At 35.4% G+C, this 18,082-nt stretch overlaps 1 protein-coding gene across 5 annotated transcripts in view; it reads left to right on the top strand.

Moving 5' to 3' along the window:
- arfgef1 (ARF guanine nucleotide exchange factor 1) overlaps positions 1 to 18,082 on the top strand; it is a 131,025-nt gene that overhangs the window by 711 nt on the left and 112,232 nt on the right. The gene's annotated exons all lie outside the window — the stretch shown is intronic.

Raw genomic sequence — 18,082 nt, 5'->3', positions numbered from 1 at the left:
AAACGAGTCCTTTACATTCACATGAATGTCATTGAAAGATCATTAAACGTAAAGACCCACTTGTATTTTTTCAATAACAATAGCATTTTAGCCTTGTATAGAGCTTTTTCTTCTTGCACGACAATGTAGCATACAAATGAACCTGTTATGCCACTTAGATATATAGAAATCTGTTTGCACTATCTTCAGTTTCCTTCAATAACAACAATGACTGGGCAATATGGAGAGAATCGCAGGTGGCGGTTGTTGATTGTTTTGGCGATGTAGCTTAATGCTTTAATTTGCTTTTAAATAAGATCAGGATGTATTTATGTGGTGGTTAAACTTATTGAAATATATACTAAGGATGCGTAACCATTGCAATCAGGCTCCGCGGAGTTGTTCATTTGAATCGGCTCTTATGGACGGTCCTTTTGAATGAGCGTTAGTAAACAAAGTCTCGACTGTATTCTAAAATAGGCTCACACTTTAAATTATGTGCGTTGATATCTGTTTTGTTACTAATTGTGCATTACATTGTAACAAGCAATAGTCGCCTTTCTTTATAATCTTTCAAAAAAATTGGTTCATTTGAATGAACTCTCTAAAAGAGCCGATTCGGTGAACTGATTCGGACTAGTTTGGATGGGCGTAACGGAAGTGGTAGGGGTTGAGCTACTACTCTATATGGGTTTGTTTGGGATAAGGTGAATGTCTGCCTCCGTCATGCATTTCTCATTATCAGCGGTCAATAATGCATGCACGGTGGAAGTTAAATTACAGTGCATTATTAAAGGGGGAAGAAAGCAATGGCGTCCAGCCAGCCTTCTTGAATCACATGCACTTTGTATTGTGCATGCAGTGTTGTTGCTTCAGAATGCTTTACTGCATTGCAAACTGTCATTTTTATACTAGAGAGTTTAGTGGTGAATTTAATAGCAATTGGGATTTGTAGCAGATTCAGGAGTGTATTTCATATACAATAGGATTTTGGGCTGTGATTTGCTTCACGTACAAGGAGATATGAAGATGTAAAGGACAGCCACAGTCAAATATTGTGGTAGAGAGTTTAATTTATTTCATTCTGCTTGGCAAACATGGGGAAACTGTGAACCCTTTCTCTTTGTGCTATTTAGTGAATAATTTAGGTCATATCTAGTGAGCTGTTTTTTTTACACTACTAAGACAAAGTTTCCAGTGCAGGCCTTTATCCTCGCAGATTTGCTCTCTGGGTACTTAAAAGATGAAACAGGCTTACATTGATTACAACAGACTGATGCACTGTATACAACCTCATTTTATACAATAATTGGGCATATGGATAATGAATATAGTGTTAGTTCACCCCAGAATAAAAATGTCTTCATTGAGTCCCCTCAAGTCTTTCCAAAGTCAAAAGATCTTAAAAGACAATATTTAGTACTTTCTATTTTTAAACACAAATTGAGATATTTTTATATAAAATCTGAAGTATTGAAATAGTTATATAGTAATAAACAACAGTCTATCAAACAATTCAGTATTGATGCATCTATACTCAAATGCTACTTGTTTGGTATCAACACCTTAACAAATATTTCAGTATTAAAGAAATATTAATGCAAAGGTGGGTCTCCAAAAAACATCTAGATTTTATTGTTGATTTGTAAACATGGTTATAAAGGTTAAAGCATGTAGAAATATGAACTTGGTAAAAAAAAAAGGGAAAAGTTGCTAATGGCACATGTTATGTTGGTATTTAAGTAGGGCCTTATGTAATATACAACTGTTTTCATCACTGAATTCTGCAATTTTGTTCATGTTTATGCATGACAAAAATTATAATATTATTATCATGTTTATTATTTTAGCAATAATTAATGAATTGACCGATATTTCTGCGAAATATTATATTTAAGAACATGATCTGAATTACAATTGTAATTTTTCTCTAAAAATTAACATTAATAGTAAAAAAAACAAACAAAACACATTATCTTTGAGAAATAGACAATATCGACAATATAATAACAAAACAAAAATCAGTATGTTTCAAAAAAAAAAACATTTGCATTGCACATCCCTACTTATGCTGTTTCAATTAATAAGTGTAAGTAAATTATATATAAAAAAAGTTTGTGATGAACTTATATTGTGATTAAAAATGCTATTGTTTTATTATTATTTAACCACCTCAATTTATTAGCATTCACATAACTTATGAAAAGGTGTTTGTGTTGGGGTGTGATATTGAGCTTTTCTGCTGAAGAATACAGTGATTTATTGCATATCCAGGATAAAATGTGACCTTTTGCTTTGATGTCAGAGTTATGACAGCATCAACTTCAGAGAAATCCTGTCATTATTGTCTAACCAGTTTATTTGCCACACTGACTGGATGAGGTCCCACACATCAGTTAAAGCTGTTCACTCTGCTTCAATCTACTTTTATTTTTAACTCACTTCCCAATATTTTTTATCTGCATATAGTGAGGAAGTACATTTTTATATGATGGGGAATTTATAGGCGTTTCTGTTAAAGAAGTCTAAAGACAAGAGTTGCTGGGATGTTTTCGAAAAATGGGTCACTAAAAGGCTGCGAGATTAAGGTGTTTGAAATCGTATTCTTTGCAGATACAGCTAGCATATTGTTTTCATGTTAAGTAAGTGTTTAGCCGTCTGCCGGATGACTCTTCCTTTGCTTTGGGAAAAGAAGTTTGCTTAAAGAGATGTTTAGACTTAATAGGAATATTAAAAAAAACAAAACAAAATAGTGAAAATAGTAAAATGTTAAAATACTTTTATAGTTTTTTTATTACACATTTAGTGTTTTACTATAATTTATTAGTATTTAGTTTTTTACAGTATTTTACTTTTATGTTTTTTATAGTATTTTTAAAGTAAATAGTAGGGCTGCACAATATATCGTTTTAGCATCGAAATCGCAATGTGCACGTTCGCAATAGTCACATCGCAGTATCTGCTTTGCACAGTGTTAAGTTTATATTTGATTATTCAATAATAGGACCAGGACAAAATATCGATGCTGGTTTACTGTGATAATTCCACCCGCGATACATTATTGATGTAGCCAAGTATCAATATTTATTTAATGGTACAAAAGATCTGAACTCATTTGTCAGCCTTGCACTGCTTCTTTTTACCACTTAAGGCTGATTTATACTTCTGCGTTAAACACACCGGCTTATGGTCCGGCAAAGCCTTCATTCAGTCGCATAGCCCTCGTCCTGGCTGATGTTGACGCTGACGCGCACCTCTCAAAAAATGTAACTACACATTGCAATGATGCAAAATAAAAGCAAACATCACTTTTAACATCACTGATGAGGAATGGGGCGAGGCAGTGGCGCAGTAGGTAGTGCTGTTTCCTCACAGCAAGAAGGTCGCTGGTTCGAACCTCGGCTCAGTTGTCATTTCTGTGTGGAGTTTGCATGTTCTCCCTGCGTTCGCGTGGGTTTCCTCCGGGTGTTCCCCCACAGTCCAAAGACATGCGGTACAGGTGAATTGGGTAGGCTAAACTGTCAGTAGTGTATGAGTGTGTGTTAATGTGTGTGTGGATGTTTCCCAGAGATGGGTTTCGGCTGGAAGGGCATCCGCTGCTTAAAAACTTGCTGGATAAGTTGGCGGTTCATTCCGCTGTGGCGACCCCAGATAATTAAAGGGACTAAGCCGACAAGAAAATGAATAAATGCTGAGAATGGTCTGCTTCCAAATAAACTTGAACACAAGAAAAACTAAAGACATCTGAAGAAAGCAAAAACAGAATATGATGTCACAAGAATAATCATTGAACAAAAGAATATGTATGTATACCTGTTTTTGTAATTCGAATTTTAAAACGTATAACATGTTATTATAAACATTTTTCATAGTTGCAACATTGCCCATTACAGTTTATTTCAGGTGTTGTAAATGTGTGTCCTCTCAGCAGATCTTTCATTTGTGTTCAAAGAGACATTTCTGAGGATGTTTTGACTAATTTGCATGTTTTATAAGAATACAAACTCTCAACTGATAAAAACCATCACATGTGTGCACATTCAACACATGGATTAGCCCAGCATACAGCCTTGTTTTGACTGTTCGGTGAGTTCTGTTGGAAAATATATATATTTTTTTGTATCTTAAGGGTTGCCGCTAAAAATGTCAGTGTGAACACTTATTTGAAGTAAATAGATTTTTATCTTTTTGCTCCAGAACAAAAGCAAAACAATCCAGACAAAGGGGAATTAAAATGCATAATTGAAAACATTTCAGGCTAAGTGACCCTGTTTTTCCTTTTAAACAGTGTAGTTTTGACATAGTGTGATTTTTATATTCACGCACATCTTATTTCCTGAAAATATGACAAATAATGACATGCTTTTTGTTGTTGTTGATGATGTTTTATGTTTGGATGAACTGACATTTAAAATAGATATTTAATTGGATAAAGTATTCATGAAATACAGTGGTGTTGTTATCTGGTGTGAGGGATATGTTCTGAAAGTGAAGATGGATCCATTAACAGCATACAGCAAGGAGAATTTCTTGTTCCTTAAGCACAATAAATACTTGCAGAGCAGGTTAAACAAGTTTATTACTTTGTATTTCAAGCAAAACTATGCAGCCTGAATAGACCGGACCCCGAGGTTGAGCCTTCTTTTGTCAAACCACATATCAACCTTAACAAAAACTTTCTTGAGTAATGAAGGGGCCTCATGCAAATGCAGCTTGTCGTAAAGATTCAGCTCTTGAATATTTTGAATGGGCTTAGATTGAGCCGTGATGGGGATGTGGCGTCACTGCCACAAGATGTATTCACTAATTTGGTTTTCCTGGCATTAAATTAAAGCACAATGAAGAAAGCACAACAACTATTTAGCTTGTCTATAATTAACACCTGTTACCAGTGCAGGTTAAAAAATGTACATGTGAATTTTTCAGATAACGCTTTCTTAATAAATGCTGGTTGCCTTAATTGTTGAATTTGCAGTGTGAGAAATATATTATTATTATTATTATTATTATTATTACTATTATTATTATTATTACTACTACTACTATTATTATTATAAACATTTAATTAAAATAAATCCCCATTTTTAAAAGTTCTTACATTTAAGCATTAAGGATAAATGCCGAAAAAAAAATGTTGTAAATTTGAACAAAATCTGGTCAAAACTAAATTCTTTTTATAGTTTGTCACTTTTTTCCATGACAACAATTCAATCAGTGGGTGTGTCCTGGAACTCTTCCTTCTTTGACGTCCTTCATATCCAGTTCAGAGTCAGACAGCTGATACAGTTCTAAACATTGTTTCGTTTGGTGTCTTTCCATGGCAAATATAAAGTAGTATGTCGTGCCGCTGTGGTGTTTCGCAAGGAGAAGGCTATTTGTCAGATGTTTATGATGGTTGCTTTCTCAGCCACCATTATTGTTGTGTTTAGTATTACACTCAAGCAGCATGACATATTTAAAACACTGGCTCCTGCAGCGTGGGGTTGTCGGTGTGTTCCAAAACAGTGTACCGTCACTCAGCCTTTTCAAACTTCTTTTTGCCCTCAAATGAATAACAAAAAAACTTTGTTTCAATTCTGGTACTTTAAAGCTATACAGATAAACTGTAAAAGTATGCTGGGTTTCATGCAATTCCTTCATGCCGTCCTAACACAAATTAATTTAGTTAACTTTATTGTTGTTACAAATACAAGTGGACTCAACTTTAAACAATTAGGTTGTCCCTAGGACTGCACAGTATTGGAAAAAAATTACACATTGCGATTTTTATTTATTTTTATTTTTTATTTATTTATTTATTTGTTATTATTATTCTGGGATTTATAAAATGCGCAATGAATAAAATTTTAATAGATGAGTTTAATAAATCATTTAGATCTTAGATTAGATCACTTTAGATTTCATCAATTAGACTGGTTTGGAAGATTCTTTAGGGCAGGGGTTCTCACACTTGTCAATTCGCAACCCCTAAAATTACAATACCAGTGACTCACTACCCCCAATATCCTCTGAGGTGGTTATAAATATACAGTATAAACCTTGTACACAACGGTGCACACATACTAAAAGACCAAAGTCTATTTGTCGTTTAATTTTGTAGAATGCTACGTGGAGATCATCCTCCATGTTTAGTTGTGGCCTAAATTTATTTTTATTATACATCAGTTCTGTAATGGTGTCAGAAAGTTTAACCTGGTGCCATAAAATCAATCTGCTGCATCTAATGCTATTGCTGTTTTTTTAGTGTAGCATAATCACCCCATGAGTTGAAAAAAAAAAAATATCTAACAGGTGATGGCTTTTAGTTAGCTTTTTTATGTAACCAAATATATTTTTTCTTCTGTAGGTTAGTTCTATTAGTTTAATAAGATAAATTTGATTTTTGGAAATCACCAAGTGACTTGGCATGGGCTAGTATAAGATACTACGGAACCCCGGAAGGGACGTAGTGGAAGAGAAAAAAATTGCCTGGGTGAAAAAAAAAAATAATGGGTGAAAGAAAAAAATGGGTGGGAGGAAAATATATTTTTCTAAGTTTTTGCGCTCTCTCGCAAAGTTTTGCGTTATCTCGCAAAGATGTTTTGCGTTCTCTCGCAAAACTGTTTCTCCACAAACACTTTCTGTTCACTTCACTCATGAAAACCCTACCATTTTTGCAGAAATTCTCCCATATTTTACCATTCTATCCCACTTTTTTACATTAAATCTGTGCGTTGATCGTTGCCTTTCACTTTGCAACCTCTGAAACAGCGAATGCATGTATAAGCGCTGACTGACAGACGCGCTCCGTAAACTGATCCCAGATCAGCGTCTGTATGTGCCATTTAAAGGGACACTTCTGTTATCAAACAAGTGAGCAGCAATGAATGTCATGTTTTGTTTTGTTTGATAACAGAGGTGTTTGTGGAGAAACAGTTTTGCGAGAGAACACAAAACATCTTTGCGAGAGAACGCAAAACCTCTTTGCGAGAACGCAAAACTTTGCGAGAGAACGCAAAACATCTTTGCGAGGGAACGCAAAACTTTGCGAGAGAACGCAAAAACCTAGAAATATATATTTTCCTCCCACCCATTTTTTTCTTTCACCCATTTTTTTTTTCACCCAGCCAATTTTTTTTTCCTCCACTACGTCCCTTCCGGGGTTCCGTAAGATTCTGACAGTATGATAACCTTGGAAGAAAAAATATCATGGTTTGACGGTATTGTTATCACTGCTCTAATATATACTTTTTTTTAAATGTCTGGGTCAAAAACTAAAACTTTTTTCCCCCTTTGAACACAAAATATTTTACAAAATTATTTTTACATTTAAAAGATTTTGAAGCTGTAAACATGCAAGGCTAAATAATACAAATGAATCATTCACTTCTGCCATTTTCATTAGTTTCAAAAATACAGATTATTTTACATTTTAAAATGGCATCTTTGGATATTTTTTTCATTTTCTTCTGCCTGAATGCTTTTAAAACCCTCACAAAGTCAAATGGTTCAAAAAACACTTACAAAACTCAACATTGCATATACTCGTGACTATTGCGAATGATCACATTGTGATATCGATGCTGAAATTATATATTGTGCAGCACTAGTTGTCCCAAAAACAACTTAGGAATTGTTGTTTCAACTCAATTTCAATAAGTAGTTTGAACAAGCAGCAAAAGCCATTTTTAATTGTACATTTAATGAAAAGGAAAATTAAAGATTAAAATCTGGCAAATTATTAGAGTAAAAGCTAAATCGAATGTCAGTTATATTAAAATAACACTATTCTGGATTGCATTGAGACCCTCTGTGTTCTTGTTCCTCCAATATTTGTTTTGAACAAAATCTCAAAGGAATGTCAGTTCTTCTGTGACAGTCCCTGCTTCAGAGAGGCGTTTGATCCTGCATGTGACATAATAACAGATTCCCAATTCACCCGCCATTGACAGGTACAACAAAACATCCATTTACGCTTCCTACATGACTTCATGGGCTTTCACAGTTGGTGAGAGTTTACAACCTGCCTGCTGTGTCATTGTAACATTGTAACATTTCTAAATATTACAGAAATGCAAAAGTAAAGCTTCTACCATTACAAACAGGACATTTGTGATTTATTAGACTTGTAATGTTCAGTATACTTTGTTTTCAGGAGACTTGTTAAGAGAGAATCTGAGTAACCTGTGGGATCAGGTGTTCACATTTATTATTTAGCTTTTCAGACTGATGGTATATAACTTGAGCCTTCTTACTGTTCAGGCAGGTTTTGACTCCAGTGCTGTTTATCATGAAAACTTTGTAATGTCCCAAAACGTGGAAAACTTAAATAAAGCTTAGAGCCCAGAACAAAGTTAACTACTAAATATTATAGTCTTTTGTTTTCTGAATTGCTTTTAGAGGCATAATAAAGAGGTTTAAGACTCACTTGGGTAATGAGTTAAATCTGCCACACTGTGTTCTTGCAGTTTTGTGATGTTTTATGCTTCTGTCGGTTTCTCCCCATAAATATCCCAGGATTTTCTCTGCCTTTTGTTTCTTTATAGAACATAGATTTGCAATTGTTTACTCTGACACTCAGTGTCGTATAATATATGAACTTTTGCATTTGTTTATTTGTAGACGTTAGTTGTATTATCGATACCAGTGGCTGTTAAGTGAACTGCAGCCATTACATTATTGTTAATGCATCACAAATAATGTCATTAAATTCCCAGAATTTTTTGTGTAAAATTTTATTTTATTTTTTGCTGTTTTTTCAGTCACTTTTTTTTGTTGTGGTTTTTTAAAGATGCATTTATATTAAAACAACCTTGCTGTATTTTGATGTGTGTTCTTTAGGGCTACACAGTTAATCAAAGCCAATTGTCATGGACATTTTGTCAGTAAAGCCGGTTCTGTAATCAGTAGTAAATCAGAGCAGCGAACTAGAAATAAAACCTCGATTAAAAAAATGCCTTACTTCGATTACAATTATTGAATGAGTGTTTTATTTTCAATGTAATTTTTTCTTTCCTTCATAATTCTTTGTTATAACTTGTACTGTGCATGTACTCTTAACTTCTAGATGTTTTTCTTTAAATAGCCGGTGTCTCTTTCAAGCAATACCAAATAAATAAGCAACAAAGAATATAAGTTACCTGACGTATGAAAAACTCATGCTTTCATCATTTATTTGTTTTGTTTCCCAATTGCTCAGTTTTTAAAGGGGAAATATTAACAGAATAAAAAAAATGTAACCGGCAATAGGTTGTGAATATCAGTTTCTGTTTATATTTGATTAATCAACATAATTTAATGACAAGCTAGGCAAAAATTGCAGACAATAGATTTAATCTGTGTGATTCTGAGATTGAAAATTTGCTGTTTCCATCGCTTCACAGTGATCCACAGCTCTGTGTTTTGGCTACATCTGAAATCTGACAGGTTATAGCATGTTTCTACTCCAAACACACTACATAAATTCAGTCGAGTGTCTGAAATAAATCCTTCTGTGAGATGATTCCATAGTTGTCTGATTATTAGTCACATTGAATCAATAAAAACAGTTAAATGAATCTTCTTCACAACGTATTTGCGGTTTTTATGTGAGATCCCCCCTTGGATTTTGGAGGAGATTTACTGCTGATTACAGAGCCATGCTTCCCTGACAAGATGTACTTAACATTTACGGCTTTTGCTAAATTGCAACTTCGATATATCGTGCAGCCCTAGTATTCATGTTTATTCAACATTCAAGACATTTTGGATTTTTTGTTGTTGGTTAGTTTAAAAATTATGTTGGGTTGGCACAAATAATTAATTGTTTGGGAAACATTGCTAATAAATTACTTTAGGGCATCGCAGACACGTGTATCACCCTTTGTTTTGACACAGGCATTAAATATGTTGCAATTTCCTCTTGGTTCAATTTGCTTTCACAAGGCAATATTTCAAAACAAACCGTCATCTCACTGGTAAGAGCACATGTTCTGGGATTGTGCTCATATCTGTAGTATGTATGGGTGTATCAATACACTTAATTCACAATTAATCCAAATCACAGTACTTGACTCAAAATATGACACTATTGCTATATTTTATGGATCATATATATACGTAAAGAAACTGAAATAAGGGAGAAATTGCACCACTGAACTAAAGACATGCTATCTTCAATGCAAAAATCACATTTAGGTGATTTTCACATTACATCATGAGCTAAAACATCAAACTTCTTGACATTTTTGTGGAACAACTTCATTGTTTTATATTAAATTCACTTAAATTTGTAAAAACAATTAACTTAATTTAAACGGTTTGTGTTGTTAATTAAAGTACATTAGACAACCAGGGACACTGGGGAGGGTCTTATTTTTTATATTTACTTACAAACCATTTACAAGCCCCTTTAATAAACAAGATAGAATTAAATATTTTTTTAAAATAAATTAAAATAAATATTTTATTTTTTTCTTGCTATACTAGTTTAGGTTGATTCATGATACATGCAGAGGATAAAAAGTTTATTTTTGTGGCTCTGGGATTATTATTGATAGAAATGATCGATGCAGTTTAGCCCAGGTGTCCGGAAAGGATGGAGCATTTCTGTAATTAAGACACTATCTCATAGGTTGCAGACACTGCCAGAGCACCAAGTTCTGCTCGAAATCTGTGCCGTAATTACCACCATTCAAAGCCCCGGACTGATGCAGTAAATTAAAACAGAATTGCAAACTTAATATAAAAGATCAGGTTTTTGGATGAAAGTGCAGCATCTTAAATTGCCTGCCAGACACTTTGTTTCATTACTGGCCTTTTGTAAATAATGCATGTTTCTTTAGCCACGGTATCTCATTCAATCTCTGAAGAGTGCTGAATTAATCATAATTCCGCATCAAGCAAATTAGAGACAATACAATTTGACCCCTTCTTCTTCAGGATTCTTTAGTGTGATTTTAAGCTTATACAGCAGTTATATTGAGGAGTATGTGGTTATGATCATGCTAGTATGATTGCAGGATCATACTTAATTTGTAGTACTCTAAAGTAAGGGTTTACTTGTGACTCAGGATTCCGAAGTGTTTTTGTTTTCTAATTTTCAGGAAGTGAATGTCAAATTGGCAATGTCAGGGCACACTATTAAAACAGCAATGTTGATATTATTGTAGACATCTGGATAATAAAGGTTGTAAAATACCACAGGCCAATAAAATAGTCTGGTACTAATTTATTCATTTATTTTCCTTTTCGGCTTACCGGTAGTCCTTTTACAGGGCTCGAAATTGCGACCGTTTTGGTCGCATATGCGCCCAAATTTTTTTGTTATGAGACCTCAAAATATATTTGGGAGCATTTGTGCGAGTGCATAAAATTTTTGTCTTGCGACCAGTTCCCCCCACCGGGAAACACCCACACACTTTCATTCACACACATACATTACGGACAATTTAGCTTACCCAATTCACTTATACCACGTCTTTGGACCTGTGGGGGAAACCAGAGCACCCGGAGGAAACCCACATGAACACGGGGAGAACATGCAAACCCCACACAGAAATGCCAACTCACCCAGTAGAGGCTAGAACCAGTGACCTTCTTGCTGTGAGGCGAGAGCGCTACCCACTGTGCCACCGTGTTGCCCAGAGTAATGTACCAAATATATACATTTTTTAATATATTTTTTTGACAAAACCACACAATAAAATGTTTTTTATAATAAATCATGCACTAAAGATTTTTTTGCCAACTTAAAATTTAAGTTTGATCAAATTGGATTTAAATTACATTTTAATTGACGCATATTGATGCTTTTGCATCGTTTTTGGACACATTGTAATAAGGTCTTTCCACATTTACAAACGTCACATGCTGCTGAAAAAACTCTTTTGTTGGGGACTGAGATGGCTTGTGTGGAGAGGTAAGTCTTTCTTAAACCAGAGAGCAGTGTGTACAGAGGTGGTCATAGGCCCTCCTCTCCTGGGGACTGGGGACTGGCCACTGGCGTAAAACACTGATTATAAAATGACTAATTATATAGTAGGATAGAGACAAGAGTTTTTATGAGGGTGAATAATTAATATTACATATATAATAAATTAGTATAAGTTTGGGTTGGGCGATGTCGACTAATTTGGCATCATATGTTTTCTAATGTGAAACATCGCGATGGACAATGGCATCGTTGTCATAGTTATTTGTAGCCTACCATTTCAACTTGACCTGCATGGTCTTAAATTTACCCATAACCAAATCATAAATAAATAAAGATAAGTTGCACACAAATTACCACCTGTCAATCACTTTTTCCACGGGACTCTGGCATGAATAGGCAGAGTGATCTGTGTCGTTATCATGGTGTTGACAAATTTGGTTGGTAAAAAAAGGTGCGTATTTCACAAGAACCAACCAACATCATGGTTTCCGCTACATTTATTCTTCGATGGCAGGACGCCACACCAAAACGCCACGGCTACATTCCAGCCTCTCGTTCAAAACATTCAGTCATTGTTGTTGTTGTTTTTAATAGCGGATTATGATTGCACCTAAACATAATAAAAATGTTAGTGAATTATAACAGCGCAAACATTTCTGTAAGCATATAGTGCTGTGCGTTATTTGTTTAACCCTTTGAGGTTACGTACTGACTGACTGACTGACTGACTGACAGGTGCGTGAGGCTTTCAGTTATGATGAACCCAGATTGCATAATTATAATTTATTTATAGATAAAGGTCTGTGGTTCTGCATATAATGACTTTATCTTGCTGGAGTTTATAGCCGTTTCGCTTTACTTCAGGACGCATTAATGCTGCTCTGTAAGTCTATTGGAGACATTCATAAAAATTCTAAAAAAAATCTAATAAATGTTGGAGACATACTCACTACATATATTTACTAAATCGCATTTCAGCAGCGTTTATTTGAGAGCGCACCAGAAGATCTGCGCTTGAGCATATATAGGGGGCATGCAAGAGGTTTTATGCACAAGCAGAGCAAATGGGCGCGCATGCACGCTCATATTGCACGCTCATATTTGTCATTGAAATAACGCCACAGGTAGTTGGTAGATTTGTGTAAAAGGTCTGCCGCCACAGCTGGATAAAATCCTAAACACTGAACAGTATCTGAGGTTTTCGCTAAAATTACCAAGTACAAGCATGAAAGCAAAAGTTTGAAGCAGTGTACTGATGCTGTGACACGTTACCTGATAGATTGAATAATAAATTACGTAATTGAATATCACCTTTAACAACTATAGTGAGACGCAATCCAGCGGTACATGCTTTATAAATGTCCGACATGCAGTGCTCTCTGGGGCTTTGTGTTAAAAACCCGATGACTGCCCGGAGCTTATACGTGTGCGTGCGTGTGTGTGTGTGTGAGCGCGTGCACGCGTTTTCAGCGTTATAGTGTGGAAGGAGGGTAAAACGCCATTGTGGACGTGGATCATTTTCGTTCTAAAATGCCATTTTAAAACTAAAACAAATTAGTGTAAACGGGGCCTAAGTGTGTATTTTTCACAAGCAGGTTGCTGCTGCGACAGGGACAGGGGCAGGGCGGGGCGGTGGGTCGCGATACTGAGCCATCGACGATGGCATCGTCTATCGACAACTCTAAGTATCAGTGTGATACACTTAAGAAGAGATCATCTTGAACATTAAATAATTAAATAATCAGTAATAATAATAAGATATTCATTAAAATTAACATAAACTAATTTGAAAAGGAGACGGTAAAAATAGTCTAATACCTGGTCTGCAACAATCAATTTTCTCTTTCAGTCTGGAAAACATCTTCACACTTTCGCTATGAAAACACTGATGCACCGTGTGATTACTGTAGCAAGCGGAGCTGCAAATCATCCGGTCTGCGTGGTTTGGCTTATTAATTTTTTTTTGTTTTTGCAGTTTTTCACTAAGCTAAAGGTTTATGTGCATAATATTCATTGTTCTGTTGGTGTAAGTTAAGCGTCTTTTTACAGTATTTACACACCGTTTGTGTTTTGTCTGGTGCACTTCACCACTGTCATTTTATTTTGCCGCCCGACCTCTTGCTCGCCACTGATGTGCAGGTAAAGTAATTTTGCGCCTGTAAACAAAGCGCCCCCTCTGTTCAGAATATTTATCACATTTCATTCAACATTTCTACCAATTTAAATCATTACATATTTAAATCGATTTTCTAACAGCTCGCAGTGAATCGGTACATCCCTATTATTTATTATTATATTTATTCTATTATTATTATTGTTATTCAAAATTTTGCGTACTGTGGGCTTTTCGTCTCAGAGCCCATGGGTGGTATACCAACACAATAAATCAATGCTGTTACCCATTCATTCACTTATTGTCACAGTGTTGGTGTGATTAGCTGGAATGGTTACATCAGGTCCATCCTCACACCCCACATGTTGCATTGTCCAGACAACTTCCCTCAGCTTTTCCCATGCAGGGCCTAAAGTTAATTACAGCTGGGTATTCCCCGACACAATGCACCTGTCAATGGTCCAGAGCTCCTTCCTCAAGCACAGAGGGGCCTGAGCCGAGTGTTTATCTGTGCGGGCAAAAAAAAAAAAAAAAAAAAACACGGTCCTCCCTCCTATTCCACTAGGGCTAATTTGTGTGTGTGTGTTTTGTGGGCAGTTACTTGATACTTCATCTGTGGGTTAAATAGATGGACTGTGAAAGTGTGTTTGAGTTTATTCACCATCTATAGACTGACAGAAGGTCTTTGTGACCAAATAAAATAAAGAACTGTTAAATCTCTAAATATCTAGAAAAATTACTGTAGCAACAGAGTGAGTTTAAAATAACAGTGGTTCTTTGTTATTCGTGGGAGTTACGTTCTAAAAATAACCCGCAATATAGGCAAAATCCACGAAGCAGTCAGCTTTATTTTTTACAATTATTGCAGAAGTTTTCAGGCTGTAAAACCCCTCAATACACACTTTATACACTTTTCTGAGACATGTATTAACATTTTCACGCTTTTTCTCTCGTTTAAACACTTTTAAAGTTCACATTTTCATAGATGTGCATACACTAATATAAACTTATGTTTACAATTCTAAAATGCGTAGCACGGCGCATCCAGTCTGCGACCCCCTTCACGATGGTCTTGCTGCAGACAGTTATAACCCTTTTTGCATCCTTGTTTAAATTCACTCTGCTATCGATCGATAACAAACTGCAGTGCACAACAACATAAAAAATTTGCGAAACTGCAAGGCCGTGTAAGGTGAACGGCATTATGGCAAGCGACCACTGTATTTAATTCTCTTTTTCCTCAAAACGTTCACAAATGAACACAAGGTTAGTTTACAATACAAACTTTTCAGCCCTTATTTTGGTTTTCCTGTTCGTTTACACATCGGCAGCAATTTAGGGATTGCAAATGCATAATTTTAAAAATGGGTTTCAAAACCTCACCGCTATTAACCTTATTCTGCAATCTCAAAAGTGCGCTAATTTTTCCAATTTTTTTAGATCTTCCAGTTGTGTTGCTTATGGAAGAAATGGCTTGGAATAATAAACGACTTAAAGCGGTTAAACTACTTGCACTACAAACCAGTGTGTTCATGACTATACATAAAAAGTAGAATAATAGAATATGACATGATCAGTTTGCAACACCAAGCAGCATAACAAGCTGTTTGTAATGTCTAAAAATCAATGCAAGTGAATGAGAACGGACGTCTTGAGCTAAAAAGATTCCAATGACTCGTTCTTTCTAACACAAAGAATGAGATCAATAGGTGTAAACACCCAATAAAAGAATCACTAGATACGATGACATTTGTACATGCATAGTACATGTTGGGTATGTAGACATGAACACTAAATGTCATTTTTAAGGCAAGTTAAGGCTAGTGTGGCTTTATTTTACCAATTTTTCAATCAACAGTGAAGATGCATCATGTACACAAGGCAAATTCTAAATAACCATCAGGGCCAATCACATGTTTTTAAAGACGTTTTTGAAATAGACCTGGGAGAACTCACATTCACTAAGAGCTAATCGTTACTCCCCTACAGGTAATGTTTACTAACAAGGTCACAGGGCTAACTATTGCCCTGTCATATGTGAGTGGTCTACCATACCCAATGCGATTTCAGTTCGGAAAACACAATGGGCCCCACTTTGCATTTTTATTCAGTTTAGAAATGAGCAGTGCACATTTTTTGTTGCTAGCCAACCATTGTAAAAAGTCTTGATGCTGGACCCATTACATCAGGCCTTTTCCCCCCACATATTAACTTTTAGTTGACATTTCCAACTGCAGGTGCACAGAGTGTTCCATCAAAAATGTGAGACACAGCAAGAGATTAGAACGTGAGGCGCATAAACAATCATCAAAATGCTCGCTGCCTATATAAAATCATTTTTAAAAAGCACCTCTCATCACAAAAAAAGTATTCGGTTTACTGGATTTCAGTTATAATTTGTTAACGTGGATATTAGTGCTGCATGATAATAAAAATATCTAACATTGTGATATAAATATATATTCACTAGAGTTGAATAACTGTTTGGAAGAATTGGGATCCAAGAATTGATTGGAATGAGTCACATTGGCAATTTCTACAATGGCAATTTGACTACATGGTTGTTGTGAAAATGTACCCTCAGACTCAGCACCTTTTAAACATACACTTTTACTGGCAAGTGGAGTACAGGCCAGGTGAGAAGTGCTTCAGGCGTATTACCTTGAATGATTTAAGGCTGTGACACCCTAAGTCGAAATAAAAAATAAATAATAACTAGCTGTGAAAAAGCAGTCTACATTGTCTTTTCTGCGTTGGCTGTGTCTCAGCCAAAAAGCTATGCTTGAACTTGCATCAAAAGGGCTATTTTGTAACAGCATGTAAGTAATTAACTGCCATCCAAGTGTGAATTTCTATTACATGTTCCAAAAAAACAAATTAGGACTGCAGATGTACAAATTGTTACCAAAGCAGCTCTGGCTCACAATTTTGAATATAAGTTATGCTGATCATTTTCTGAATTCCTGGCAGCACATTTTGTTATGAAAAAGTGGAATGCTCAGGTAAAAATGTGTAAGAGCTGAACATTCATTCATAACTAAATGCTCATTGATGGCCACTACTCTGATTTAGTGTGCTGAATCAAGCAAACTTGTGCCAAGATAAGCGTCGCAAGGATCAATCAACAAAATCAAGTTTGCATACATTGTTGGGTTTAGATGGGTTAGCAAGCTTGGATGAAAGTTCAGAATCTCAAAATCCTGTCAACTAATAAACTCTTTTGATAGAGATATCCCGATCAAGTTTTTTTGCCCTCGAGTCCGAGTAATTTGATTTTAAGTATAAAGATACTCTGCAGGCAACTCCAAGTGTATCACAGTTTGCTATGGTTATGTTTTAATTACCAACTTTATAATAACTCCAGACTGCAGACATACTCACGCTTTCCGCTTCAACCAGCTTCTGTATTAAACTTTTCCAGCATTTACCCAATTTCCTCTGCAACAAAGTGTTGTCATGCCACTTGTGTTGTTCTTTCTGTGTGAAGTCAAGAAAGAGGTCTAACTCTGGGCCACTGCATAACTATAGGCGTGTTAAAAATAATGAGAATATATATATATATATATATATATATATATAATTTTTTTTTTAACATTTCTATCTTTAAGTCTTCTCTCCGTTAAACAGAAATTGGGGGAAAAATAAACGGGGGCTAATAATTCAGGGGGGCTAATAATTCTGACTTAAATTGTATATTCGAGTCCTGATCGGAAGGTAACGTCCAATTCCAATTCTGAAACCACATGATCGGGTCCAATTTTTGATCACGTGATTGGATCTGGACATCCCTAAATATCTCCCTGGTTTTAACTTTTATGTACATCACCCTACAAAAGGTCTGCGGCTAGTTCCATTTCATTGTGACTTCATTACATATATACACCCTCAAGATCTTTAATCATTAGTGCAACTTTTAAGGTTTTTAATTTGAAAACCAATAAGTTTACTTCCTGAACTAACAAACTAAAGCCAGACGATTTGACATATTATTGGTTCTACAACATAAGTCAGGTGTTACGAATGCAGACCTACCCAAGACAACTAGTGCCTTCTGATTCTTAAACATTTCCGTCACATTTATTCATTCTCGAAGCGTA

The sequence above is a fragment of the Danio rerio genome, chromosome 24 (assembly GCF_052040795.2).
Source record: "Danio rerio strain M-AB ecotype USA chromosome 24, GRCz13ab, whole genome shotgun sequence".
Taxonomy (NCBI): Eukaryota; Metazoa; Chordata; class Actinopteri; order Cypriniformes; family Danionidae; genus Danio; species Danio rerio.
The sequence above is the reverse complement of the archived record's forward strand: the minus strand, read 5'-3'. Positions and strand labels throughout refer to the sequence as shown.